The 27868-nt window shown below is 46.1% G+C and overlaps 1 long non-coding RNA gene across 2 annotated transcripts; it reads right to left on the minus strand.

The window, feature by feature from the left end:
• Window positions 1–3041: 3041 nt before the first annotated feature.
• LOC123127748 (uncharacterized) lies at window positions 3042–7519 on the minus strand. Of its 2 annotated transcripts, XR_006462772.1 has the most exons (3): window positions 7281–7519; window positions 3802–7205; window positions 3042–3728 (listed from the first exon to the last, which is right to left on the minus strand). It is a non-coding gene; the product is annotated as an uncharacterized lncRNA (long non-coding RNA). The 2 variants fall into 2 exon arrangements; XR_006462771.1 differs by having other exon boundaries at window positions 3042–7205.
• Between the last annotated feature and the right edge of the window lie 20349 nt (window positions 7520–27868).

Genomic DNA, 27868 nt, shown 5'->3' on the forward strand with positions numbered 1-27868 from the left:
GGACGGAAAAGCTTCCACCGAATTCAAATTCTAGATCAAGATCCATGGCGTGTGTGGGTTAACCAGAGGGTAGCTCACACTCTTTTTAACAGAAGTGTGCTCCTCCTCGATGATCATACTCAAGCGTGGTTCCTACGGCTTTAGTTTGATGGCGCATCTGCATGACCAAAAGTAAGTAAAAAATGATTCAGGGAATTTCGTCGTCATTTTGATCGAAATTCAAGTCAACTATTGGAACCACGTTACCTACAAGAAAAAAAACTATTGGAACCACGAGTAGTCCGTTAAGTTAACCTTACTATAATCGAGCAATCAGTGTGCTTGATCAAATTTCTTAGAAAACAGAGTCAACTGGAGAATAATTTGACTAACAATGGACCAATCCCTGAATTCTCGTCACATATGCAAACAAAAACTGTGCAGTACCAGTCAATTAATTAATCTTGGGGCTACAAAATTACGCTCCATCATAGCAATCGATTACAGATAGAATCTGCATGCTTCATCGAGACTCGATCAACCAGATACAACATACAATTACGTAATACTAAGCTTTCTCAGATCACCGGGGTGTCTATCAATTCGATCACCGCACCAAAAAAACCAAGAAAGGCCGCACAAACTAGGTAGAACCATAGAAGCAAAGGCGCGCGTAGCGATCCTACGCAACAACATGCGGCGACCTAAAGCACCTGATGAGGTGCGGAAGTCGGAAGTGGTGATGGTGATGGTGTCGTTCTTGGGCCCTCGCCGCGTTGACCGCCCTCTGGAACCGCTCCACACTGCAGGGGACGACAATGGCGCCTTTGTGCACGTACCCGTACTTCTCCCACGCCTCGGCGAGCAGCTCGACTATAGCGGGGTGCCCGAGTAGCGTCACCGACACCACGAACCGCTGCCGAGCCTCGCCGTCGTTGCCCACGAAGAACGCCGCACACCCCTTGGTCATACGTGCCGCCTGGCCGTGGCTAGACGATTCTTGGCCCTGCTTGGTCTTTCCGGTCTTCATGGTGACGCTGTTGCTATCGCTCCGTAGGAAGTTCGTACCTAAAGTGTTGGGAGGAGCTGGCTTTATATAGTTCTTCGGAGAGGAACTTCTTGCGAGTAAGGAGCCGTGCTGGGAGACGGACCGAAACATACGCGGTTTGGTTATTGAAGTGGGATTATGCATGATTACTTACCATCGTGTTAGAGGAGAAGTCCCTCTCATGCTTCTCTTAGATTGTTTCCGAGGGCTTATTGGATCTGCATCCCAAAGCCCCACGGAGCAGAGGTATGTGTTGGATTTTTTTGTCTCTTCAAATTTGTTGAATATATGTGTACGTGTATATTGTGTCTTGGGTTCACCTCCTAGTTTATCTGTATAGTTGAGGTAGTGGCCTCCCTTTGTACTTATGTATACGTGCTTGGTGCACCGATCAATGCATTGTGTTTGCACAGTCTATTCTACGTGGTGTCTATTGCAGGCCGATCGACCTAACCCTAAGCCGCCGCCGCCGCCGCGCGTCCTCCGCGCCGCCGCCGCTTTCCCACCGCCGCCGTCGCCGCCGCACGCCCTTCGCGCCACCGTGGCCGCTGCCCCCACCCACCTCCCTCCGTCGCCACCCGTCACTGCTGCCGCCGCGGTCTTCCGCGCCGCCGCCACTCCCTCCGGTCGCCGCTGCACCCCTCCTGCTTCCGCAACCTCCCTCCCAAACCCGTGCCCTCTCCCACCCACCAAACCCCCACCCGCGCCTCCCGAACCCTAGCAGCCCCCACCCGCGCCGCCCGAACCCTCACTACTAGGGAAATCCTTATACACAGAATCTTAGCAGCTGCGAGGTTTAAAAACAAGGGTTTTTATCATTTATGCCAAGTAACGCACAAGAGCCCGTGCGTTGCAACGGGGACATACTTCGCTATGAAGCAAACAAAATATCCATGGATCATTCCAGCCTGAACGTTCTCACTGAAGAATTACATCATGGGGGCATGATAGCCGAAGGATCGGCTGACATTCGGGTTCCTGTTCGCGGATGGCATGGCATGGATCATAGTGCACACGGCCAATGACAACACAAGGATGACTGACAATATCAGGAGGTTGAGGGAATCCGGATGAGTGGATGGTTGTGAGTAATTGAAATTTTTCTCACTGAGTGCGACATAGGTTTGCGGTGGTCAGTGTAGATTGAACGGTGAAATTCATCATCTATGATGCATGGTTCGACCTCTTCTTCGTCTGAATGGATTCTCCTTGTCGATCAATCTTTGTGAGGTGAGTTTAACAGCATTCGATGGTGACATAAGACGGCAATTTAGGTGGAGTCTGCCTACCTAGAAGAAATAGAGCAGAAGAGGAGCCGTGGTTGTTCTTCTACTTATACTTATAGGAGGAAGATTATACTTATAGGAGGAGGATAGTAACATGCACCTACGTTGTAATGAGGACATACATATTTTAGTGGTTCACATTAAACATGTGTACCATATACCTTTAAATTATCTATGGACATCAGGCAGCATTGTCAACTTATTTCTATCATTAAACCATTTTTCTTTCCAAATGATAAGTGCCACACGTGTAGCACGAAGTAACGCCCGCCCTGATGTTTTTACAACTAAAATTTCCATACGAAAAAAAAACGGAACCCCAACTAAAACTTGCAATCCAGACAGAAAGTTGATATGCTTCACAACTTGCCATCCCCGGGTAACTAAAGTTGCCATCAAAAAACGTCAGGACAGAATTGCTTCCTGTCACACGTATGGCACTTATCTGGATCCTTCTTCTTTATGTTCTTCTATACCTCGCTCTCGCTCTCCCTTTCAATCACACAGTAATTATCTCTAGTAATTGTGCAATTCACGTGTTGGATACTACCACTTATAAGTTAAAATAACCGGAGGCATAATATTTGGGAGCTACACCTCAGTTCAAGAGTACATATTAGCATGTTTGTTCAAGGAACCATATATCAACGAAGTTACCATGGTGTCGACGTGCAACCACAAAATGAACTTTAATATCTCTCACGAGCTACTAAACCTGTGAATTAAGACACTCTCAACAATATTGTACAGTACCAAGATAACACATGAATATTTATTTATTGTACATATACCCAGCTACTTTGAACAAAGCACGGCCTCCAGGCTAAGATTTGTATGCATATCTTATTAACATTAGCCCTTCGCAAACAATTACAATGCTCACAAGTAAAATAAAGGTTTCCTCTTACTGTAATGCAACTAAAAACAGATTATAACTTGTTAGCACTTTACTGCCACTATATGAATTTCTCTATTTTTATTTATTTAGTTCCAGATTGTAATGTCAAAGCCAGCAGTCTATGCAATACATATCATACATAATAAAAATCATTAGGTGAGAAAAATAAATATGCTAGGTTTAAAGGTTCGGTCTAATGTCAATATCATTTCAGAATGTATGCTTGTCAGCCAAGCGTATGTAATTGTTGGCATAAAAAATTAACAATCACGCCATGCCAACTTTCTTGAAAACAGAAGCCACCTTTCTATATATCTAAAAAATGCAATCGCTTAGTGTGCAATGTTGGAAGGCATCTACGTTAAATTGATTGGAGAAATTATCCATCACCACTAATGGCCTGCTTTTTGCTGCTTTATCCTTACTGTCTTCTTGCATGAAGCAAATCCACCCTATTCTTTTAGCATAACAGCTAGCGACTCTAGTTGCTCCAGTCGACACCAATACTGCCTATTAGCTAGAGTGCCGCATCACTGTTATCAGCAATTGTATCAAGTTAACACAACAACCCATGATTGCGCGTTGAGTACCTGCCGGAGCGGTGGCGCGAGCCTGATGCAGAACTCTCACAATGCACCCCACACGACGGGGCATGGCGCGAGGCAGCTGGAGCGGCAGTCACCGGCTCCTCGACAACATGGCCTTCGCAGCAAGTATGTGATGAAGCCCTCTCTCCAACAGAACCTGCAACTTCACCTTCATTTTCCTTCTCTTGCTCTGCTTTGGGTTCTTCTGGCAGGAACCTGATCCTTGGTGTTGGTGACAATCACTTGCTGTCCAAACCTCCTAGTACATTGCGAATCATTATCTGATCTACAAAACACACTTAGGAAAAGCAATACTACATCCAAGGATATGCACATATTGACCGATGCAGCAAAACCAAACACAAATAAATCATTGGATGGTCAAGACTCCTACATTGCATATTATCGCCCTAGTATGTAGATCTGCAGGTAGCCGATCACATGAGAACCGTGATCAAATGCAGTATACCTGGAGAAACAATAGAAGTGAAATACTTCAAAATCTAATTTGGGAAGAAGCAAGATCCTTTGCTTACATGAGAACTGTGATGATACAGTCAGCGCATCAGTTGATAGTTGCGTTGGAGATGAAGAAAAGTAAACTATCAACATCTCTTTCCAACAGGTATTACCTATCAACATCTCCATCTTTCTCACCCATTCTCTATCTCCCTCTGCTCCAGTCCAGACCCATAAATTTCCCGCAACCTCTCCATCCCCCTTTGTATCCTCCCCAGTCACCACGGGCCGCCTCCTCCGCCGTCCTGCTGGATCGTACCGTGACGCTGCCTACTGCCCAGCTTGCGGATCCTACCATGCTTAACAGTTGACTACCTGAACCTGTACAAACCTAAACTACATGTGCAAAAGACACTCGTATGCTCCTGCTAATTAATCAAGCCTAAATTCACTTGTTTGACTGGATGGATCCTCTGTTGATTCATGCGCTCCGAGATGGATGGATCAAATCCCTGGCTTCACTTGAGCACACCTGGTATCAATGAGTGGGTCACTCAACTCCACCGTCCGATGAATCTGCTCTAGCCCCTGGACGGGCCTCAGACCTTGAATTCATCGATCATACAGTGGTGTAAAACTACAATAACATCAAAAGCAACTACTGTGAGTTACTCAAATCGAACAAAAAGAGACACATATTTTTCAAAGAGAAATTAGAGGTGCTTCACATTAATCCATATAGAAAAGGAGCAGCAATTTAACAACCATATGAAGGCACCCCCCACAACTTGCTCAGGCTACTTTATAGTGTGCATTGTTCTGGAGGCCATGATCCACCCACAACAGAATCCCCGACCTTTCTTGCCCCAAAATCATACAGAATATTATGCACAGAATTATCCAAATTGCTACTAAAAGCTACCAGCCAACAGCAAGAAGAAGAAAAAGAAATTCTTAGTATTCTATATATAAGTGTTTAAACAGAACTTCTACCTGGCTTTTCAAGGGAAAAAGGGAAAAGAAAGGATGTAAGCTAGTACTTCAGCACTAAAAAGTGATGTTGCATTAGAATAGTAGGAGTACAGGAAAAAAATAGAAGAACCATCTCAATAGCAGAATTCTTCTACCATCAGAGTTCTCACAACCATCAAGATAAAAAAAACTCAGCTCGACAAACTGATTTAACTAATGCTAAATAAATTGATGATTTTCTCAAAAATTTCTCCAAGTAAACAACACACCTCTTGCAAATGTAGTTGTCGACTTGAATGGAATACTCGCAGCAGTCGACATGCCCGTTGTATTCCTGCTATGACCATTCGCCCGCCAACCTGCTGCAAGCCCACAACTGCATGGTGCTGCTCATTTGTTTGGGAGATTGCAGATGCAGCTGCAAGTCAACCTCTGCTCCAAAGTGCATGTCTGCAGCTCCATGTCGTTCCATGATGTTGACAGCATGTGCTTAGCTCAAGAGGTGGAGACATTATCAAAGAATCCTCATTTAATTATCTATGTATGCCATGATAACATAAAAAGGACATTGCATTGATGTAGGCATGAAACGAAGTGCTAGATTATACAGTTTCATATACACTTTTATGGTTTTATTCATATATCATACGGTGTGTCGACAAATGGCACTACTGTGTGAGATCAATTAATTCTGAATATGCAAGTCTAGGGCAGTACTGCCCCAGTAATAATATATGTGTAACTATGAGCTAATTTCCAGCATATTCAGTTAGCAGTTGGATGAGTACTATTTTTTATCATCTCAGATTCCTACCAACATGCCAGCCATTGTCCTTGTTCCTATCACGATGTGATTCTTCAGATGGACACTAAAATGATGAATTTTCTACCTGCACACAATTGTAACATGCCTTTATATTAGTATATATTCAAGGATGGAACATGCCTTCAGATGCATGCAAGCTTTACGTTGCTGACCTTTGGGTCACAAATGAAAACAGAACGTACTGCTCTTTAACACAAAAATTACTTGATGTATTTAGGAGATGTCCACAAATAACAAAATTTCTAATTAACTGGGAATAGAAGATTCAAGTAGGTAGGAGTAGATACGTAACAGAGTGATAAAGATTGGCATTAATGCATCTATATATGCTGCAAATCCTTTGCTTAGAGATCTGAAGTCAGTTCAACATCAAAAGTGTGACCATCTAGAGAAGTGTGGACTGTGGACATAGGTGCAGAACAACAATTATAGGTATATCAATTACTGACTAAAGTTAGATACAGCCAAAGTAATAACGCTGGGCGGGGTAGTATACAATCTAGACATAGGTTTGGTGTAATTCAAAAATGAAAAAATATGATTAGGAAATACAAATGGGAGTATTACTAATTCTTGAGACCAAAGATGTCTTTTCTATTAACATTTATTTTAATAGATAAGAGATGAAATACTTGAAGGGAAGACTACTCCAAGAAAAGATCGTATAACTCCAGAGATGAACTGCCTACAATTTCAGCTAACAAATATTCCAGAATTGATCCATGGTTAACTTGAACATATCAAATTAACTTTGACTTGGTGGACTGATACTCTACGTTCATCATCATAACCCTTTTAACTTTCCACAATATGTGCTTTCCCAGGTACCAGTTAGCACTGACCTATGGTTCTTTATCTAGTTCAATTAAGGGAAGTGATGCAAACTGAGTTACTTACTGAGGTCCAAAATGGATTGATATGCAGAGATGTAGAAGGTCCTGCATTGGAAAAAAGCCAGCATGGGGCTACGATATACGTCGTCCTGAACCTTGACTTAACGGTGCATCGTGTTCTACACATGATGGACAAGATGTTTCAATAGAAAGTCCTTGAGGAGCTGCATGTCCATGGCGTCCCAGATCCGTGAAGAAGCCCTTGACGGCGGCGACCGTGGTGGATGGGGAAATCTCACGGCGTGCTCCATATGCATCTGCAGCAGAGGATATGAAGAGAAGGTGAGGTGTAGGGGTGGCGGATCCCAGTCAAGAAGGAAGGAGGGGTGAACCTGGGGTCGCCGGAGACGCGCCGGCGAAGCCCTGCCCGAAACCCTAGCCACGGGGTGGGGTTGCGAGCGTGCGGTAGAGTCCGGGAGCGGAGAATCTAGCCGGAGGGAAGGGAGGCGCGGACCGTGGGGAGCTCGGGGGCATGCTGCGCGACGCTGGAGGTCGCCGGAAGCGGCCGGTGTGGGCGGCGGCGGCGGCGACTTAATGGGCGAGAGGGAGAGGAGGCGAGCCCGTGCATGTGTTGTTGTGTTTTTTTCCTTTGCAAATCTGCTCGGACCACGTGTTGAATACTCCGAGTGCCAGGGTGTTTTCTGCAAAAACGAAACTTTTTCTTAGATATCCACTTAAGATAGGACTGCAGGTTGATTTCTTAGAAACAGAGGGACTGTTTTGCAAAACTGCCATGACGGACGACCAGAAGCAGTAGCTGGTTTATGTAGGTACTAATAAATATGCCCGTGCATTGCAACGGGAGACAAAAAATTATGGCTAATCAAATAAGTCTGACTCAATATCCTGATATATGAGCGTACTCTATTAACACAGTGGCTCACCATATTGCCATTTATTTATTTTCTCACCCTAGCCGATGATGATCGCGATGTCCACGAGATCACAATGCATTCGACGCGGTAAATCCCAAGGCTATGAGTTTGCCAGTGCATGTCACACTTGTCATTATGTTGCGCAAGGGAACGTTTAAAACTTTATGAGCAAATCTCATTGACCACGAACTACTCCCAACGCTAAGACATATAAAGACTTCCGAAAAACTAATCAAATCCTAGACATAAAATACTTTTGAATCAGTGAAGAATTTTACGAATTGACAATTTCTTTTGAATTTTTTTATTTTCTCAACAAAATCATGAACATTAATTTGTTTAAAAAAAAATAATGTATGAACCGGTTTTGAATTCATTAACATTTTTTCACCCAACAAACATTTTTTTGAATATATGAACTTTTTTAAAAATTTGGGGAACAAAATTTAAAAAACAAATATTTATTTTTATTTTTGTGAACATTTTCTAAAATGTCATGGACAGTTTTTTTAAGTTCCCCAAATATGTTTTAAATACACAATCATTTTTTCAAAATCATGAACATGATTTTAATTCCCGACAATTTTTTCCAAATTGTGATTTTTTTATAATTGTACAAACAGTTTTGCAAAACCACCAACATTTTTTGAATCTGCAAAAAGATTATGTTTTTCTAAACATCTTTTAATTCACATATATTTTGTAATTTCTCAAACATTTTTTTAAAACTCGCAACTTTTAGAATATTAAAATCCCGAATTAATTTAAAGAAGAAAGAAAACAGAATGAGAAAAGAAAAGATAAAAAAGTAAAATAAAAAAAACAGGGGAGTACAGCCCAGCACATGGGTCGGCCCATGAATGCATTCATTGATAGGACATGTGCGAGAAAAGAATGATAGAAATTGCAGAGGCTGGGGATCGAACCCTGGTCTCATCGATCTGTGATTTCTGCTCGTCGTGCCGCTCTAAAACAACGAAAAGGCGGCGATTTTTGGTCCAAAAAATTGAAACGTTTTCCCACTTATAGGTGGCATTGGTGGGTAATTTTTACTAACTTGAAGGGTAATTTTGATGACGGACGACTAGAAACGATAGCCGCTTTATTAGTAGGTAAAGATAAAGATTGTACAAACAGTTTTGCAAAACCACCAACATTTTTTGAATCTGCAAAAAGATTATGTTTTTCTAAACATCTTTTAATTCACATATATTTTGTAATTTCTCAAACATTTTTTTAAAACTCGCAACTTTTAGAATATTAAAATCCCGAATTAATTTAAAGAAGAAAGAAAACAGAATGAGAAAAGAAAAGATAAAAAAGTAAAATAAAAAAAACAGGGGAGTACAGCCCAGCACATGGGCCGGCCCATGAATGCATTCATTGATAGGACATGCGCGAGAAAAAAATGATAGAAATCGCAGAGGCTGGGGATCGAACCCTGGTCTCATCGCTAGAGGAGACCTCGACCTACCACTTTGCTACGGACCGATCTGTGATTTCTGCTCGTCGTGCCGCTCTAAAACAACGAAAAGGCGGCGATTTTTGGTCCAAAAAATTGAAACGTTTTCCCACTTATAGGTGGCATTGGTGGGTAATTTTTACTAACTTGAAGGGTAATTTTGATGACGGACGACCAGAAACGATAACCGCTTTATTAGTAGGTAAAGATAAAGATTGTACAAACAGTTTTGCAAAACCACCAACATTTTTTGAATCTGCAAAAAGATTATGTTTTTCTAAACATCTTTTAATTCACATATATTTTGTAATTTCTCAAACATTTTTTTAAAACTCGCAACTTTTAGAATATTAAAATCCCGAATTAATTTAAAGAAGAAAGAAAACAGAATGAGAAAAGAAAAGATAAAAAAGTAAAATAAAAAAAAACAGGGGAGTACAGCCCAGCACATGGGCCGGCCCATGAATGCATTCATTGATAGGACATGCGCGAGAAAAGAATGATAGAAATCGCAGAGGCTGGGGATCGAACCCTGGTCTCATCGCTAGAGGAGACCTCGACCTACCACTTTGCTACGGACCGATCTGTGATTTCTGCTCGTCGTGCTGCTCTAAAACAACGAAAAGGCGGCGATTTTTGGTCCAAAAAATTGAAACGTTTTCCCACTTATAGGTGGCATTGGTGGGTAATTTTTACTAACTTGGAGGGTAATTTTGATGACGGACGACCAGAAACGATAGCCGCTTTATTAGTAGGTAAAGATATGTGTACGTGTATATTGTGTCTTGGGTTCACCTCCTAGTTTATCTGTATAGTTGAGGTAGTGGCCTCCCTTTGTACTTATGTATACGTGCTTGGTGCACCGATCAATGCATTGTGTTTGCACAGTCTATTCTACGTGGTGTCTATTGCAGGCCGATCGGACCTAACCCTAAGCCGCCGCCGCCGCCGCGCGTCCTCCGCGCCGCCGCCGCTTTCCCACCGTCGCCGTCGCCGCCGCACGCCCTTCGCGCCACCGTGGCCGCTGCCCCCACCCACCTTCCTCCGTCGCCACCCGTCACTGCTGCCGCCGCGGTCTTCCGCGCCGCCGCCACTCCCTCCGGTCGCCGCTGCACCCCTCCTGCTTCCGCAACCTCCCTCCCAAACCCGTGCCCTCTCCCACCCACGAAACCCCCACCCGCGCCTCCCGAACCCTAGCAGCCCCCACCCGCGCCGCCCGAACCCTCACTACTAGGGAAATCCTTATACACAGAATCTTAGCAGCTGCGAGGTTTAAAAACAAGGGTTTTTATCATTTATGCCACTAGTTGTGTCCCACTACTCAGTTTTGCCATTAGAAGTTACAACTGCTCAAAAATGCCATCAATCCGTGAGATGCTTGCTCAAAAATGCCATTAGATATCTCAAAAATGTCATCGTTCTGTTAGATGTTTGCTCAAAAATGCCATTAGACATTGTTATTTTTACGCCAAACCCGTTGACCATGTTGTATGACAAAAATAAGTCTAGACCCACATGTCAGTTCTCTCTATCTCACAATGATATGTGTGGCCCCACTTGTCAGGAGTAACCAAACGAATAATTTTACAGGAAAATAAGAACGCTGTTGGGATCAAGTGGGTCCCATACTTTATTGTAGTGAGATAGAGGGAGAGCTGACATGTTGGTTCATAGGTATTTATGTCATTATAACATGGCAAAAGAGATTTGAGAGCACAATAATGGTGTTTAGTGGCATTTTTGAGCATGTGTCTAATGAAGCGATGACATTTTTGAGCAGTTGAATTTTCTAGTGGCAAAACTGAGTAATGGGACACAACTGATGGCATAACTGATAAAAACCCCTAAAAACAAACACTACTGCTAATTAGCAGTAGCGAGCTTCAGAGGACCGCGCTACTAATAGCCCAGTAGCAGTAGCGCTCTAGGTGAAACGATCGCTACTACTACAATTGCCACCGTGTTGCCTTCAGGATACAGTAGTAGCGCCCTTCTCCTGGACACGCTACTGCTAAAGTATTTAGTAGCAGCGTTTTTCTTTAAAAGTCGCTGCTGCTAAGTATCATCCCCTCTTGCAACTAATTAAGTTTAGTCTCATACTGCTAAGCGTACAAGGTGTTTACCACCTTAAATATGTTACTTCTCAAACTATCTCGAGCACTTGGTCTTCATTGAACTGTATGTGTAGGATTTGTGGCTGCAATATAAATCTTCACCTGTGCCTATACAGGTACGGTGAGGATTCATGTTGACTATTTATATTCTACACAAATAAATCAATGATGACCAATGTATATTTTTGATGTTTTTACATGCTTAGCCTTAGCAGTAGCGTTTTTTCAGGACAAAGCGCTACTGATATTGGGCTTAGCAGTAGTGCGCTCCCTGTACCCATGCTACTGCTACAGCAAAACAAAACACGCGGCCCGGCCCCCCGCACGCTCATCTCTCAATCGCCCCCCTCCGCCCGACGCCTGCAGCTGCGGTTAGGGTTTCTCCTCCGCCACCACCACCACCACCGCAGGTAATGCTCCTCCCCCCTCTCGCCGCCCCTCTGCTAGCTGCTCCTCCACCCTCTCGCCGCCCACTCTATCGCCGCCCGCGAGCCCTGGCCGGACGCCTTTGGCCGACTGCCCTCGATCCCCTCGCCGGCCGCTGTCGTCGCCCCCTCTCATAGGAAAGTCACCGACCTTCCCCTCGTCAGCACCCTCGACTGAGGTCACCATGCCATCCCCCCTCCTCGTCAGCACCCCCCGAGGGTTGCCCTACCTAGATGCAGCGAGGGCTTACGAATTTCATATGGATGACTAGATGTTTTATTTTTCTGTAATAAGTTATTTTTTGCAAAATGTAGGTGCCAATTTAGTTGAAATGCTTTGGTAGGTGGTACAAGTATTTAGTTTGCAAGTGCTAAGTTAATCCCAATTAAATTTACCACTTGTTTTTTTTAATCAGTTATCTTAGGCAATAGGGGCCAAATTAGATGAAATGTGTCTTGGTAGGTGGTACCTTGATTTGGCAGATAACTTATTACAGATCTTAGGATTATACCTTTGGTAGGGGCCAAATAGTTTTTTTGGCAATAGGTGCCCCTGAAATTGCTTCTCACGGAAGAATCTCTTCATCTAGAGATATTCTAGAAGGTGTTAGTAAGGTAATTGAGAACTTGTTGTCTGTGAGTCTTGTTGGCTGATTTGGCATTGGCCTGCTAGCTGTTGGTTGTATTATAGAAGGTGTTAGTAAGTTAATTGAGAGCTTATTGTTTAATTTTTGGGTTCGGGTTACGAAAATATAACTGAAGAAGAACAAAAAATATCACATGCTACTGTTTTTCTTTCCTGTGAAGTGGATCGTTAATCCTTTGCGCATATTGCTTTAGGAAAATGGCGTCACCACCACCACCATCATGTCGACTGTGCAAGTCAAGGTGCGCCAACAGCCATGCAACTGGCAAGCTGTTCGACATCTACTTCCAGTCGAGTTTTCGTCATGTGGCGGTAAGAAATTAGATGAAATGTAACAACTATTTTATTTTTAGTGTTGGCATTACCGCATTGTGTCATTTTGCTTTTTTTACACAGATCGTCCCATGCAATGCGAGATTGAAATTCAACAAGCTGACAGGAGACACTATGACATTTGAGCCTCCTGGGGCGTACACTATGGAGGTCGAGAAAGGACGCAATATGTCGCAAATTGGAGGAGATGGATGGGCCTGTTTCCTCGCCCGCATGCATCTTACTGGTGGTGAGTTGATCAGCTTCTTCTTCAGAGCAGAAAGACCCAAGCTGCCTGTCATTTATCTCAACCTGATGCAAGATGATGAAGATGATGAAGATAATGAGGACCTACTCGATGAAAATGATGAGAACCCACTTCATGAAGCCATCGTAGCTCAAAGAATGAGGCTGAGCAAGGAGGAGGTGTGCAACCTATGGGACATAATTCCGTCACGTGATGACTTTGTGGGGGTGCCATTCGTGACCCGCCTGACAAGTAGCATGGTCGATCGGCATGAAATGGTATGTTATACCGACTGTAGTAATTTGATGATATATATATATGCTTTATTGTTATACTTACAAATGCAAATTATCCGATGATATGCTTAGTGAATCCGATGATATGCTTAGTGTAGAGTCCAATGATATGCTTTGTGAAATCTAGTCGATGATATGCTTTAGTGTAGAGTCTGATCACATGCTTATTAGTGTAGAATCTAAGGAACTATTAATAGTGTAGATAATCTATATATACTTATTAGTAGAATTCATGCTTAATTAGTGCAAATGCGTAGTACTGTGTCTTTTGATGGTGTAGAAATCTATACTTAATAGAAATATATTTGCAAGAGTATGTGCGAGGCTATTTATTGATTGATATGTTTTTCTTATTCAGAAATTGCCAAAGAACCTATCTGTGAGTTGTGGTATCGAGCCTGATGAAGAAGGCTCAGCTGGACTATGCCTTACCGCAAGGGGCTCCGTCACCACCAGTACTTACCGCATGAACACAGATGGCCGCACACACTTAAACTCGGTTGGGTGGAAGAGATTCCTCGTTGGTAAGAATCTTCGTGTTGGACAGGCCATCCTAATTACTATCAGGAACACCCACCGCCTAGGCTTCAGGATGATGATCGTCGTCGATATGATCTAGAACTACATATGTGTGTGTGGCTATATCATCTAGAACTACATATGATTATCATCGTCGATATCATGTAGAACTACATATGGTGATCGTCATTGATATAATCTAGAACTATATATGATGATCGTCATCGGTATCACCTTGTACTACTTGAGGATGCATATTGACTATATATGAAATTGTTATCTAGTACTCCTTCTGTTCCAAATTACTCGTCGTGGTTTTAGTTCAAATTTGAACTAAAACCACGACAAGTAATTTGGAACGGAGGTAGTACTACCTAGTACCTATAATGCTTTATGAAATTGAACTAAAACCACGACGAGTAATTTGGAACGGAGGTAGTACCTAGTATCTGGAAATTGCAGTTTATTGATACTGAAACTGGGTAGGAAGCGGGGAAAAATGATGAAACACATAGCAGTAGCGTGGGACTAGGAAAGCGCTACAACTAACTAATAGCAGTGTGTTCTGGAAAAGCGCTGCTGATATAGTCAATAGTAGTAGCGCGGGTGCAAACATCGCTACTACTAACAGTTAGCTGTAGCGCCTTATTGGTAGCGCGGTTGCCCGCGCTGCTGATAGGCTCAATACCCGCGCTACTACTAGGGTTTTCCCTAGTAGTGCCTAGCCGCCTCCAACCCGCGCCATGAGCTCCTCCTCCTCCACCATTTCCAGCCCCTTCGCCGGTCCCGACATCAGTCTCGTCCACGACCTCAACATCCATGAGCGCGTCCCGGTGCTGCTTGATCAATCCCCTGCCTCCTACTCCGCTTGGAAGCGGTACTTTTCCTTGGTGTTTCGCGAGTACCTACTCCACGGCCACGTCGACGGCACCGTGGACTCGAGTCTCATGATTTACGAGAGGAGTGGATGATCCTCGACGCCACCACCATCCGCTGGTTCTGTCTCACTTCAGCGACCTCTTCCACAATGTGGTCGATGATGACGACGACGCCTACGTCGTCTGGACCAACCTCAATGGCCTCTTTACCGACAACAAGCTGCAGCGCGAGGTCCTCCTCCACGGTGAGTTTTACGGGTGCTAGCAGCTTGACTCGTCCATCAATGATTTTTGCATGCGTCTCAAAAAGCTAGCCGACGAGCTCCAGGAGCTTGGCGAGACGGTCGGCGATGAGCTCCTCATTAGCACCCTCACCGCCGGCCTCAACGAGGACTTTGGAAATGCCGCCTCCAACCTCACCTTCATCACAGAGCCTACATTCGCTAAGGTGGTGGCGTACCTTAAGCTGGAGGAGCGCCGGACGAAGATGGCCCGAACTTGGGCGACTCAAATGGCTCTCGTCGCCGGCACCTGTCGGCGTTCTGGGAACGGGGGTCCCCAGACTTGCCTGCCTGCGGCCTGCGGCGTGGCTCAAAGGGGGGCCCAGCACGGCCCATCTTCACCAACACAGACCCAAGACCCTCGCGAGGAGTCAAGCCTCGCGGGGCGGACGGCACGGAGCTTCCTCAGGCACGGCCTCATCAGGCTGGCTCGCGAGGAGGCGGAGAGATCAAGGCGGGATACCTCAGGAGGTGCCCGTGATGCAAGTCATGACGACCAAAGGCGCCAGGCGGGCGCCAGCCCACGCAGTGTCCTCCTTTCCTCTTTGGTGCAAAGGGGGCAAGCGCAGCTGCGGAGTACCGAGGTATCAGGCAAAGGTTTCCATTTCGGTGCAACAAGACCAAGACCAGGAGGACTGCAAGATGGAGGTCATCATGGAGCCCAAGACGGCGTCACCACCAGAGCTTTGTGCAGGCGAAGACTACTTTTGTCAGGATAGCTGGCACTAGCTGTCCCCCTTCAAATTAGCCCGCCATTGTTGGCTCCCTTCCCGCTCGATATTTGGGAAGAGGACCAGGGCCTCTATAAATAGGACCAGCCACCCACAGGGTAGGTAGGCAGAGGCGAAGGATGAAGAAGAGAAGATCGAAATCAGAGAGAGAGAGAGAAGGGTGACTGGACTCCTCCCAGCAGTTCATCCCCCCAGCCAAGAACAGACCCTCGCGAGGCTGTTCTTCCTTGTATCGATCATCATCATCAGCCCGAGAGGCAATCCACCACACCACACACTGGAGTAGGGTATTACACCACAACGGTGGCCCGAACCAGTATAAACCCTGTGTCTCTTGTGTTGTTCTTTCCGTAGCTTAGATCTTAGCGCGGCGGAGGGGTGCAGGTAGGTAGGAGGTGAAATCTCCACGCGCACCCCAGTGTTCAAACCTCAAGGGTCTGCCGGAACCTGAAATCTGACATTTGGCGCACCAGGTAGGGGTGCGCCGGAATTCGTCTTCCACCACCCCGTTCTCCTCCGACCATCGCGCCCAGGTCTGACGCTCGTCGGGCCCGCGCCGAGCGCCGGGCCGCTCTCGCTTCCCGCGTCGCCCAGACGGCTCCTGTCGGCGGGCATCCTCGCCGTTCCCCGTCACCTGCCGTCAACGCCGCCACCGGCCCGGTGGGGGACGAGCAGCAAGCTGTTGGAAATATGCCCTAGAGGCAATAATAAAAGGATTATTATTATATTTCCTTGTTCATGATAATTGTCTTTTATTCATGCTATAATTGTGTTATCCGGAAATCGTAATACATGTGTGAATACATAGACACCAACATGTCCCTAGTAAGCCTCTAGTTGACTAGCTCGTTGATCAACAGATAGTCATGATTTCCTGACTATGGACATTGGATGTCATTGATAACAAGATCACATCATTAGGACAATGATGTGATGGACAAGACCCAATCCTAAACATAGCACAAGATCGTATAGTTCGTTTGCTAGAGTTTTTCCAATGTCAAGTATCTTTTCCTTAGACCATGAGATCGTGTAACTCCCGGATGCCGTAGGAGTGCTTTGGGTGTACCAAACGTCACAACGTAACTGGGTGACTATAAAGGTATACTACGGGTATCTCCGAAAGTGTCTGTTGGGTTGACACGGATCAACACTGGGATTTGTCACTCCGTATAACGGAGAGGTATCTCTGGGCCCACTCGGTAATGCATCATCATAATGAGCTCAAAGTGACCAAGTGTCTGGTCACGGGATCATGCATTACGGTACGAGTAAAGTGACTTGCCGGTAACGAGATTGAACTAGGTATTGGGATACCGATGATCGAATCTCGGGCAAGTAACATACCGATTGACAAAGGGAATTGTATACGGGGTTGCTTGAATCCTCGACATCGTGGTTCATCCGATGAGATCATCTAGGAGCATGTGGGAGCCAACATGGGTATCTAGATCCCACTGTTGGTTATTGACCGGAGAGCCATCTCGGTCATGTCTACATGTCTCCCGAACCCGTAGGGTCTACACACTTAAGGTTCGGTGACGCTAGGGTTGTAGAAATATAATATGCAGTAACCCGAAAGTTGTTCGGAGTCCCGGATGAGATCCCGGACGTCATGAGGAGTTCCGGAATGGTCCGGAGGTGAAGAACTATATATAGGAAGTGCAGTTTCGGCCATCGGGAGAGTTTCGGGGGTCACCGGTATTGTACCGGGACCACCGGAAGGGTCCCGGGGGTCCACCGGGTGGGGCCACCCATCCCGGAGGGCCCCATGGGCTAAAGTGGGGAGGGGAACCAGCCCATAGTGGGCTGGTGTGCCCCCCTTGGCCCACCCCCTGCGCCTAGGGTTGGAAACCCTAGGGTGGGGGGCGCCCCACTTGCCTTGGGGGCTACTCCACCCTTGGCCGCCGCTCCCTAGGAGATCCCATCTCCTAGGGCCGGCGCCCCCCTAGGGGAGCCTATATAAAGGGGGGGAGGGAGGGGCAGCCGCACCCTTGAGTCTTGGCGCCTCCCTCTCCCCTGCTACACCTCTCCCTCTCGTAGTAGAACGGCGAAGCCCTGCTGCGGTGACCCCTACATCCACCACCACGCCGTCGTGCTACTGGATCTTCATCAACATCTCCTCCCCCCTTGCTGGATCAAGAAGGAGGAGACGTCACGCTGACCGTACGTGTGTTGAACACGGAGGTGCCGTCCGTTCGGCGCTAGGATCTCCGGTGATTTGGATCACGTCGAGTACGACTTCCTCATCCCCGTTCTTTGAACGCTTCCGCGCGTGATCTACAAAGGTATGTAGATGCAATCCAATCACTCGTTGCTAGATGAACTCATAGATGGATCTTGGTGAAACCATAGGAAAATTTTTGTTTTTTGCAACGTTCCCCAATAGTGGCATCATGAGCTAGGTCTATGCGTAGTTCTTTTTGCACGAGTAGAACACAATTTGTTGTGGGCGTAGATGTTGTCAACTTTCTTGCCGCTACTAGTCTTATTTTGCTTCAACGGTATTGTGGGATGAAGCGGCCCGGACCAACCTTACACGTACGCTTACGTGAGACCGGTTCCACCGACTGACATGCACTAGTTGCATAAGGTGGCTGGCGGGTGTCTGTCTCTCCCACTTTAGTTGGAGCGGATTCGATGAAAAGGGTCCTTATGAAGGGTAAATAGAAGTTGACAAATCACGTTGTGGCTTTCACGTAGGTAAGAAAATGTTCTTGCTAGAACCCTATTGCAGCCACGTAAAAACTTGCAACATCAATTAGAGGACGTCTAACTTGTTTTTGCAGCAAGTGTTTTGTGATGTGATATGGCCAAAGTTGTGATGAATGATGAATGATATATATGTGATGTATGAGATGTTCATGCTATTGTAATAGGAATCACGACTTGCATGTCGATGAGTATGACAACCGGCATGAGCCATAGGAGTTGTCTTTATTTTTTGTATGACCTGCGTGTCATTGAGAAACGCCATGTAAATTACTTTACTTTATTGCTAAACGTGTTAGCCTTAGTAGTAGAAGTAATAGTTGGCGAGCAACTTCATGGAGACACGATGATGGAGATCATGATGATGGAGATCATGGTGTCATGCCGGTGACAAGATGATCATGGAGCCCCAAGATGGAGATCAAAGGAGCTGTGTGATATTGGCCATATCATGTCACTATTATTATTTGATTGCATGTGATGTTTATCATGTTTTTGCATCTTGTTTACTTAGAACGACGGTAGTAAATAAGATGATCCCTCAATAATTTCAAGAAAGTGTTCCCCCTAACTGTGCACCGTTGCGACAGTTCATTGTTTCGAAGCACCACGTGATGATCGGGTGTGATAGATTCCAACGTTCACATACAATGGGTGTAAGACAGATTTACACATGCAAACACTTAGGTTGACTTGACGAGCCTAGCATGTACAGACATGGCCTCGGAACACAGAAGACCGAAAGGTCGAGCATGAGTCGTATAGAAGATACGATCAACATGAAGATGTTCACCGATGTTGGCTAGTCCGTCTCACGTGATGATCGGACACGGCCTAGTTAACTCGGATCATGTTATACTTAGATGACTGGAGGGATGTCTATCTGAGTGGGAGTTCATTGAATAATTTGATTTAGATGAACTTAATTATCATGAACTTAGTCTAAAATCTTTACAACATGTATTGTAGATCAAATGGCCAACGTTTTCCTCAACTTCAACGCGTTCCTAGAGAAAACCAAGCTGAAAGATGATGGCAGCAACTATACGGACTGGGTCCGGAACCTGAGGATCATCCTCATAGCTGCCAAGAGAGATTATGTCCTACAAGCACCGCTAGGTGAAGCACCTGTTCTCCCTGCAGAACAAGACGTTATGAACGCTTGGCAGACACGTACCGATGATTAGTCCCTCATTCAGTGCGGCATGCTTTACAGCTTAGAGCCGGGGCTCCAAAAGCGTTTTGAGAGACACGGAGCATATGAGATGTTCAAAGAGCTGAAAATGGTTTTTCAAGCTCATGCCCAGGTCGAGATATATGAAGTCTCCGACAAGTTCTTCAGCTGTAAGATGGAGGAAAGCAGTTCTGTCAGTGAGCACATACTCACTATGTCTGGGTTACATAACCGCTTGACTCTGCTGGGAGTTAATCTCCCGGATGACGCGGTCATTGACAGAATCCTTCAGTCGCTTCCACCGAGCTACAAGAGCTTTGTGATGAACTTCAATATGCAGGGGATGGAAAAGACCATTCCTGAAGTATTTGCAATGCTGAAATCAGCAGAGGTAGAAGTCAAAAAGGAACATCAAGTGTTGATGGTGAATAAAACCACTAAGTTCAAAAAGGGGCAAGGGTAAGAAGAACTTCAAGAAGGACGGCAAGGGAGTTGCCGCGCCCGGTAAGCAAGCTGCCGGGAAGAAGCCAAAGAATGGACCCAAGACCGAGACTGAGTGCTTTTATTGCAAGGAAAGTGGTCACTGGAAGCGGAACTGCCCCAAATACTTAGCGGACAAGAAGGCTGGCAAAACGAAAGGTATATGTGATACACATGTAATTGATGTGTACCTTACCAGTACTCGTATTAACTCCTGGGTATTTGATACCGGTGCAGTTCCTCACATTTGTAACTCAAAGTAGGAGCTGTGGAATAAGCGGAGACTGGCAAAGGGCGAGATGACGATGCACGTCGGGAATGGTTCCAAGGTCGATGTGATCGCCGTCGGCACGCTACCTCTACATTTACCTACGGGATTAGTTTTGAACCTCAATAATTGTTATTTAGTGCCAAGTTTGAGCATGGACATTGTATCAGGATCTCGTTTAATACGAGATGGCTACTCATTTAAATCCGAGAATAATGGTTGTTCTATTTATATGAGAGATATGTTTTATGGTCATGCTCCGATGGTGAATGGTTTATTCTTAATGAATCTCGAGCGTAATGCTACACATATTCATAGTGTGAGTACAAAAAGATGTAAGGTTGATAATGATAGTCCCACATACTTGTGGCACTGCCACCTTGGTCACATAGGTGTGAAACGCATGAAGAAGCTCCAAGCAGATGGACTTTTAGAGTCTCTTGATTACGGATCATTTGACACATGCGAACCATGCCTCATGGGTAAAATGACCAAGACTCCGTTCTCAGGAACAATGGAGCGAGCAACCAACTTATTGGAAATCATACATACTGATGTGTGCGGTCCAATGAGTGTTGAGGCTCGCGGTGGTTATCGTTATGTTCTCACCCTCACTGATGACTTGAGTAGATATGGGTATGTCTATTTAATGAAACACAAGTCTGAGACCTTTGAAAAGTTCAAGGAATTTCAGAGTGAGGTTGAGAATCAACGTGACAGGAAAATCAAGTTCCTGCGATCAGATCGTGGAGGAGAATACTTGAGTCACGAATTTGTCACACACTTAAGAAAATGTGGAATAGTTTCACAACTCATGCCGCCTGGAACACCTCAGCATAATGGTGTGTCCGAACGTCGTAATCGCACTCTATTAGATATGGTGCGATCTATGATGTCTCTTACCGATTTACCGCTATCATTTTGGGGCTATGCTTTAGAGACTGCCGCATTCACTTTAAATAGGGCTCCGCCGAAATCCATTGAGACGACACCGTATGAATTATGGTTTGGGAAGAAACCTAAGCTGTCGTTTCTAAAATTTTGGGGATGCGATGCTTATGTCAAGAAACTTCAACCTGAAAAGCTCGAACCCAAGTCGGAAAAATGCGTCTTCATAGGATACCCTAAAGAAACTGTTGGGTATACCTTCTACCTCAGATCCGAAGGCAAGATCTTTGTTGCCAAGAATGGATCCTTTCTAGAGAAGGAGTTTCTCTCAAAAGAAGTAAGTGGGAGGAAAGTAGGACTTGATGAAGTATTACCTCTTGAACCGGAAAATGGCGCAACTCAAGAAAATGTTCCTGAGGTGCCTGCACCGACTAGAGAGGAAGTTAATGATGATAATCATGAAACTTCAGATCAAGTTGCTACTGAACTTCGTAGGTCCACAAGGACATGTTCCGCACCAGAGTGGTATGGCAACCCTGTCTTGGAAATGATGTTGTTAGACAATGGTGAACCTTCGAACTATGAAGAAGCGATGGCGGGCCCGGATTCTGACAAATGGCTGGAAGCCATGAAATCTGAGATAGGATCCATGTATGAAAACAAAGTATGGACTTTGACTGACTTGCCTGTTGAGCGGCGAGCCATAGAAAATAAATGGATCTTGAAGAAGAAGACAGACGCGGATGGTAATGTGACCATCTATAAAGCTCGTCTTGTCGCTAAGGGTTATCGACAAGTTCAGGGGGTTGACTACGATGAGACTTTCTCACCGGTAGTGAAGCTGAAGTCCTTCCGAATCATGTTAGCAATTGCCGCATTCTATGATTATGAGATATGGAAAATGGACGTCAAAACGGCATTCCTTAATGGTTTCCTTAAGGAAGAATTGTATATGATGCAGCCGGAAGGTTTTGTCGATCCTAAGAATGCTGACAAGGTGTGCAAGCTCCAACGCTCGATTTATGGGCTAGTGCAAGCATCTCGGAGTTGGAACATTCGCTTTGATGAGATGATCAAAGAGTTTGGGTTTACACAGACTTATGGAGAAGCCTGCGTTTACAAGAAAGTGAGTGGGAGCTCTGTAGCATTTCTCATATTATATGTAGATGACATACTTTTGATGGGAAATGATATAGAGCTTTTGGACAACATTAAGGCCTACTTGAATAAGAGTTTTTCAATGAAGAACCTTGGAGAAGCTGGTTATATATTAGGCATCAAGATCTATAGAGATAGATCAAGACGCCTCATAGGTCTTTCACAAAGCACATACCTTGATAAGATATTGAAGAAGTTCAATATGGATTAGTCTAAGAAGGGGTTCTTGCCTGTGTTACAAGGTGTGAAATTGAGCTCAGCACAATGTCTGACCACAGCAGAAGATATTGAAGAGATGAGTGTCATCCCCTACGCCTCAGCCATAGGTTCTATTATGTATGCCATGCTGTGTACCATACCTAATGTAAACCTTGCCGTAAGTTTGGTAGGTAGGTACCAAAGTAATCCCGGCAAGGAACACTGGACATCGGTCAAGAATATCCTTAAGTACTTGAAAAGGACTAAGGAAATGTTTCTCGTTTATGGAGGTGACGAAGAGCTCGTCGTGAAGGGTTACGTTGACGCTAGCTTCGACACAGATCTGGATGACTCTAAGTCACAAACCGAATACGTGTATATTTTGAATGGTGGGGCAGTAAGCTGGTGCAGTTGCAAGCAGAGTGTCGTGGCAGGATCTACATGTGAAGCGGAGTACATGGCAGCCTCGGAGGCAGCGCATGAAGCAATTTGGGTGAAGGAGTTCATCACCGACCTAGGAGTCATACCCAATGCGTCGGGGCCGATCAAACTCTTCTGTGACAACACTGGAGCTATTGCACTTGCCAAGGAGCCCAGGTTTCACAAGAAGACCATGCACATCAAGCGTCGCTTCAACTCCATTCGTGAAAATGTTCAAGATGGAGACATAGATATTTGTAAAGTACATACGGACCTGAATGTAGCAGATCCGTTGACTAAACCTCTCCCTAGAGCAAAACATGATCAACACCAGAATTCCATGGGTGTTCGATTCATCACAATGTAACTAGATTATTGACTCTAGTGCAAGTGGGAGATTGTTGGAAATATGCCCTAGAGGCAATAATAAAAGGATTATTATTATATTTCCTTGTTCATGATAATTGTCTTTTATTCATGCTATAATTGTGTTATCCGGAAATCGTAATACATGTGTGAATACATAGACACCAACATGTCCCTAGTAAGCCTCTAGTTGACTAGCTCGTTGATCAATAGATAGTCATGGTTTCCTGACTATGGACATTGGATGTCATTGATAACGAGATCACATCATTAGGAGAATGATGTGATGGACAAGACCCAATCCTAAACATAGCACAAGATCGTATAGTTCGTTTGCTAGAGTTTTTCCAATGTCAAGTATCTTTTCCTTAGACCATGAGATCGTGTAACTCCCGGATGCCGTAAGAGTGCTTTGGGTGTACCAAATGTCACAACATAACTGGGTGACTATAAAGGTATACTACGGGTATCTCCGAAAGTGTCTATTGGGTTGACACGGATCAAGACTGGGATTTGTCACTCCGTATAACGGAGAGGTATCTCTGGGCCCACTCGGTAATGCATCATCATAATGAGCTCAAAGTGACCAAGTGTCTGGTCACGGGATCATGCATTACGGTACGAGTAAAGTGACTTGCCGGTAACGAGATTGAACGAGGTATTGGGATACCGATAATCGAATCTCGGGCAAGTAACATACCGATTGACAAAGGGAATTGTATACGGGGTTGCTTGAATCCTCAGCATCGTGGTTCATCCGATGAGATCATCGAGGAGCATGTGGGAGCCAACATGGGTATCCAGATCCCGCTGTTGGTTATTGACCGGAGAGCCATCTCGGTCATGTCTACATGTCTCCCGAACCCATAGGGTCTACACACTTAAGGTTCAGTAACGCTAGGGTTGTAGAGATATAATATGCAGTAACCCGAAAGTTGTTCGGAGTACCGGATGAGATCCCGGACATCACGAGGAGTTCGGGAATGGTCCGGAGGTGAAGAATTATATATAGGAAGTGCAGTTTCGGCCATCGGGAGAGTTTCGGGGGTCACCGGTATTGTACCGGGACCACCGGAAGGGTCCCGGGGGTCCACCAGGTGGGGCCACCCATCACGGAGGGCCCCATGGGCTAAAGTGGGGAGGGGAACCAGCCCATAGTGGGCTGGTGCGCCCCCCTTGGCCCACCCTGTTGGGGATATTACTACTGGGCGTAAACCGGCCAGGACAGGCCGGGTTAACTTCATCAGTAGTTGAGTATGATAAAAGCCCATGAGGGCAGATGAGGGCTAAAGGCCCATAATCGGTTTAAGGCCTATAGCTATAAACCGGCGTCGGTATGTAACTTGTGTTATAAGTTAGGAATAGTGGAGACCAAACCGGACGCATCTATGAGCCGGGATCGGGACTCTGTAAACCGACGGGCGTCACCCATGTATACAAGGGGACGACCCGGCGGCGGTTCAAGGATGGACAACAACTCGAGACATAGGCGAAGCTTATTTGCTCCCTAGTCATCGAAACACCCATCAATTCCATCACAACTAGACGTAGGCTTTTACCTTCATTGAAGGGGCTGAACTAGTATAAACTCTCTTGCGTCCTTGTGTCCGCTTTAACCCCTTCAAGCTAACCCATAGCAATGGCTCCACGACTAAGTCCTTTCTCTAGGACATCTGCCGTGACAAAACCACGACAGTTGGCGCCCACCGTGGGGATATCGCACGATGGTTTCCGGTTCTTGGAGGGCCGCTTTAAAGGACTCGAGGGCTACGATGTAGGCCGGATGACTAAGAGTCGTCACGGCAAACTCTACATCGAAGACGCAGGCTGGGGCCCCGAGGCCGACTCAATTGAGTACGGGTACCGGGTCCCCTTTGGTAGCATTCACGTTTTCATTGGCAAGATCGGTGAACCGGGCCCTGAGCCGGACATCTGCATCGACCTCGTCGAGACGGCTCAGCGTGCGCGATCCGCCCGGGTTAAACCAGCCATGAAGCATGCCTTCGTGGGAATGATCCATGGAGGGAGTTATGAGGATGGATCGGAGCTTCGCGGGGCGACTGCCGTTCATTCCAGTGACGAATCTTTGACCAGAGAAACCGAATCTCTTTATCAGCTACAAGATGGCCGGATTGAGAGCTGTTCCGATGGCAACAGTATTCCGGACCCCTCTGATCTGCCTAACCGGGTTGGAATATTCATGACCGGAACACAAGCAGCGCTTCACTCTTCGACAGCTGCGACAACGATCTCCGGTTCAGCAGCGGCAACGGTTGCCGGGGCGGGAGGCCCTGTGCGCCCACCGGCTCAGATTCTATCAGAACTATTTGATGCGTTGGCTGTGCTTATGGCAGAAGTTAATCTGCCAGATCAGGACGCTCACAACACGGAGATTGAAAAGGTAAAGGAACAAATCACCCAGGCCAAAACAGATCTGGCGGCTGAGGACACCAGGATGGCCGCAGAGCGGGCCGCTTTAGACGCACATGCCTAGAGGCTTATGTTGGATCAGAGCGCGTCGCATGAAGTCATGAGGAGGAAGCACTGGTCCCGCTTACCTCCGGTTTTCGAGGCCAGAGACCTTTTCAACACTCCAGGACCAAGAGCTAGTAATCCGCTGGAGGGGAACCGGGCAGAAGCCCCTGGGACCGATGCACCGGTTCAGCCCCGTTAGATGGACCCGCCTCGTCAAAACACCGTTATACCTCGGGATGCTTTAACACCTCCGGGTCACTACTCCAACCCAATGGACAATCTTGTTGCCGCTGCTACACGACTGGAGGCCATTCCAGTTGAAGGTGACTCGCCGCAGGCAGTAGAGATGCGACAGGTCAAGGAACTTCTGAGGACAGCTTTGGCCCAACAGGAGGCGTACTCGTACAGCCGCGACCGGATCCACTCGACTCCCCATCCAAGCCGGAGCTATAGCAGACATATGGATGAACCAGCAGTGTCGAGTAATGAACGACGTGGAGCACCCCGTGGTAACAACCCGACTGGTGGTGCTGATGACGCTCAGGAAGTGGTGAACCGGGCCCGAGCGCGTAGGGAGGCCGAGTTAGCCGCACAACATCAGGCTCGGCAGCTCACGCCGGTTCGTCCAACCATTTCGATCGAACCTGGTGTTACTTCTAGTTCTTTGGGGGTGCCTTGCCTCGTCCCCGCTTTACGCAACGTGCGCCTGCCCAAGGATTTCAAAGGCCCACGCAAGGTACCAAATTATACGGTGGATCAACCACCAGAGACATGGGTAGAGAGCTATGAGATGGCCATGGAGATGCTTGATGTGGATGACACGGCGTGTGCGAAATACTTCACCATGATGCTTGAAGGAACGGCCCATACTTGGTTAAAAATCTTGCCCGCTAATTCTATCAGTTCATGGGCCCAATTACGAGCCCGGTTTATCAACAATTTCAAGGATACCTGTAAACAACCTATGTCGATAGTGGACTTAGCTGCATGCGTCTAGGAGGAAGGAGAGTCAACGACTCATTGGGTACACCGGGTTTCACAAGTGTTGCACTCCTCAGACCGCATCAACGCTGACACCGCATTATTAACCCTAGAAGGCAACTGCCGGTTTGGGCCCCTGAAGTTGAAATTGGGACGGATGAAGCGTCATTGCACCGACATGGGGACCCTCATGGCCGCTTTGGTAAAATATGCTGATTCTGATAGTACCAAGGATCCCGAATCTGATGATGACAAGATAGGGAAGGGGAAGAAGAACAACAGCTCCAAAGGTCAGCAACATCACTGGGTAGGCAATGGCGGAGGAGGCAAGCGTAAAGCGGATGGCAACATGGATTTTGTGGCTAATACCAACATACAGGACAATGGTCAGCGGCGCAAGGGTAGGCCAAAAAATCGTAGTGGAGCGCCCAACCCCAACCCAAACCGCCTGAACTATCTGCTAAGCCAGCCCTGTCCAAGACATGGGACGAAGGAGGAGCCAGCAAACCACCTTTGGAAGGATTGCTTTATTATGCAGGAGTTCAAGAATTCTAATAATTTCCGGTATGATCACGGATCTGGCGATGGCTCAGGGTCTGGGCCGGGTTACGGTGGAGGAAGTTCCGGTTCAGGATTTAATGGTAATCCGGGCGGACATAATGGTCAAAATAGTCAGAACAACCAGGGTGGTTACAACCAACAGCAACAACAGTCAGGTTACCAAAGCAACCCAAAGCAGTTGAGTAATGGGCAGTACCATGTCTTTACCACTAGCCTGGACAAGCGAGACCGGAAGGTTCAGAGGCGGGCAGTCAACTCTATTGAACCGGCCACACCCTGTTATTTACGTTGGTCTGAACAGCCAATCATATGGAGCAGAGAGGATCACCCACTCCAGGTTGATAATCCGTGTCAGTTGGCTCTGGTGGTGGCGCCTCAGGTGGGAGGTTATAAGTTCACCAAGGTGCTCATGGATGGAGGGAGCAGCATTAATATCCTATACTATGAGACCTT

This window comes from Triticum aestivum, chromosome 6A (assembly GCF_018294505.1).
Source record: "Triticum aestivum cultivar Chinese Spring chromosome 6A, IWGSC CS RefSeq v2.1, whole genome shotgun sequence".
Lineage (NCBI taxonomy): Eukaryota > Viridiplantae > Streptophyta > Magnoliopsida > Poales > Poaceae > Triticum > Triticum aestivum.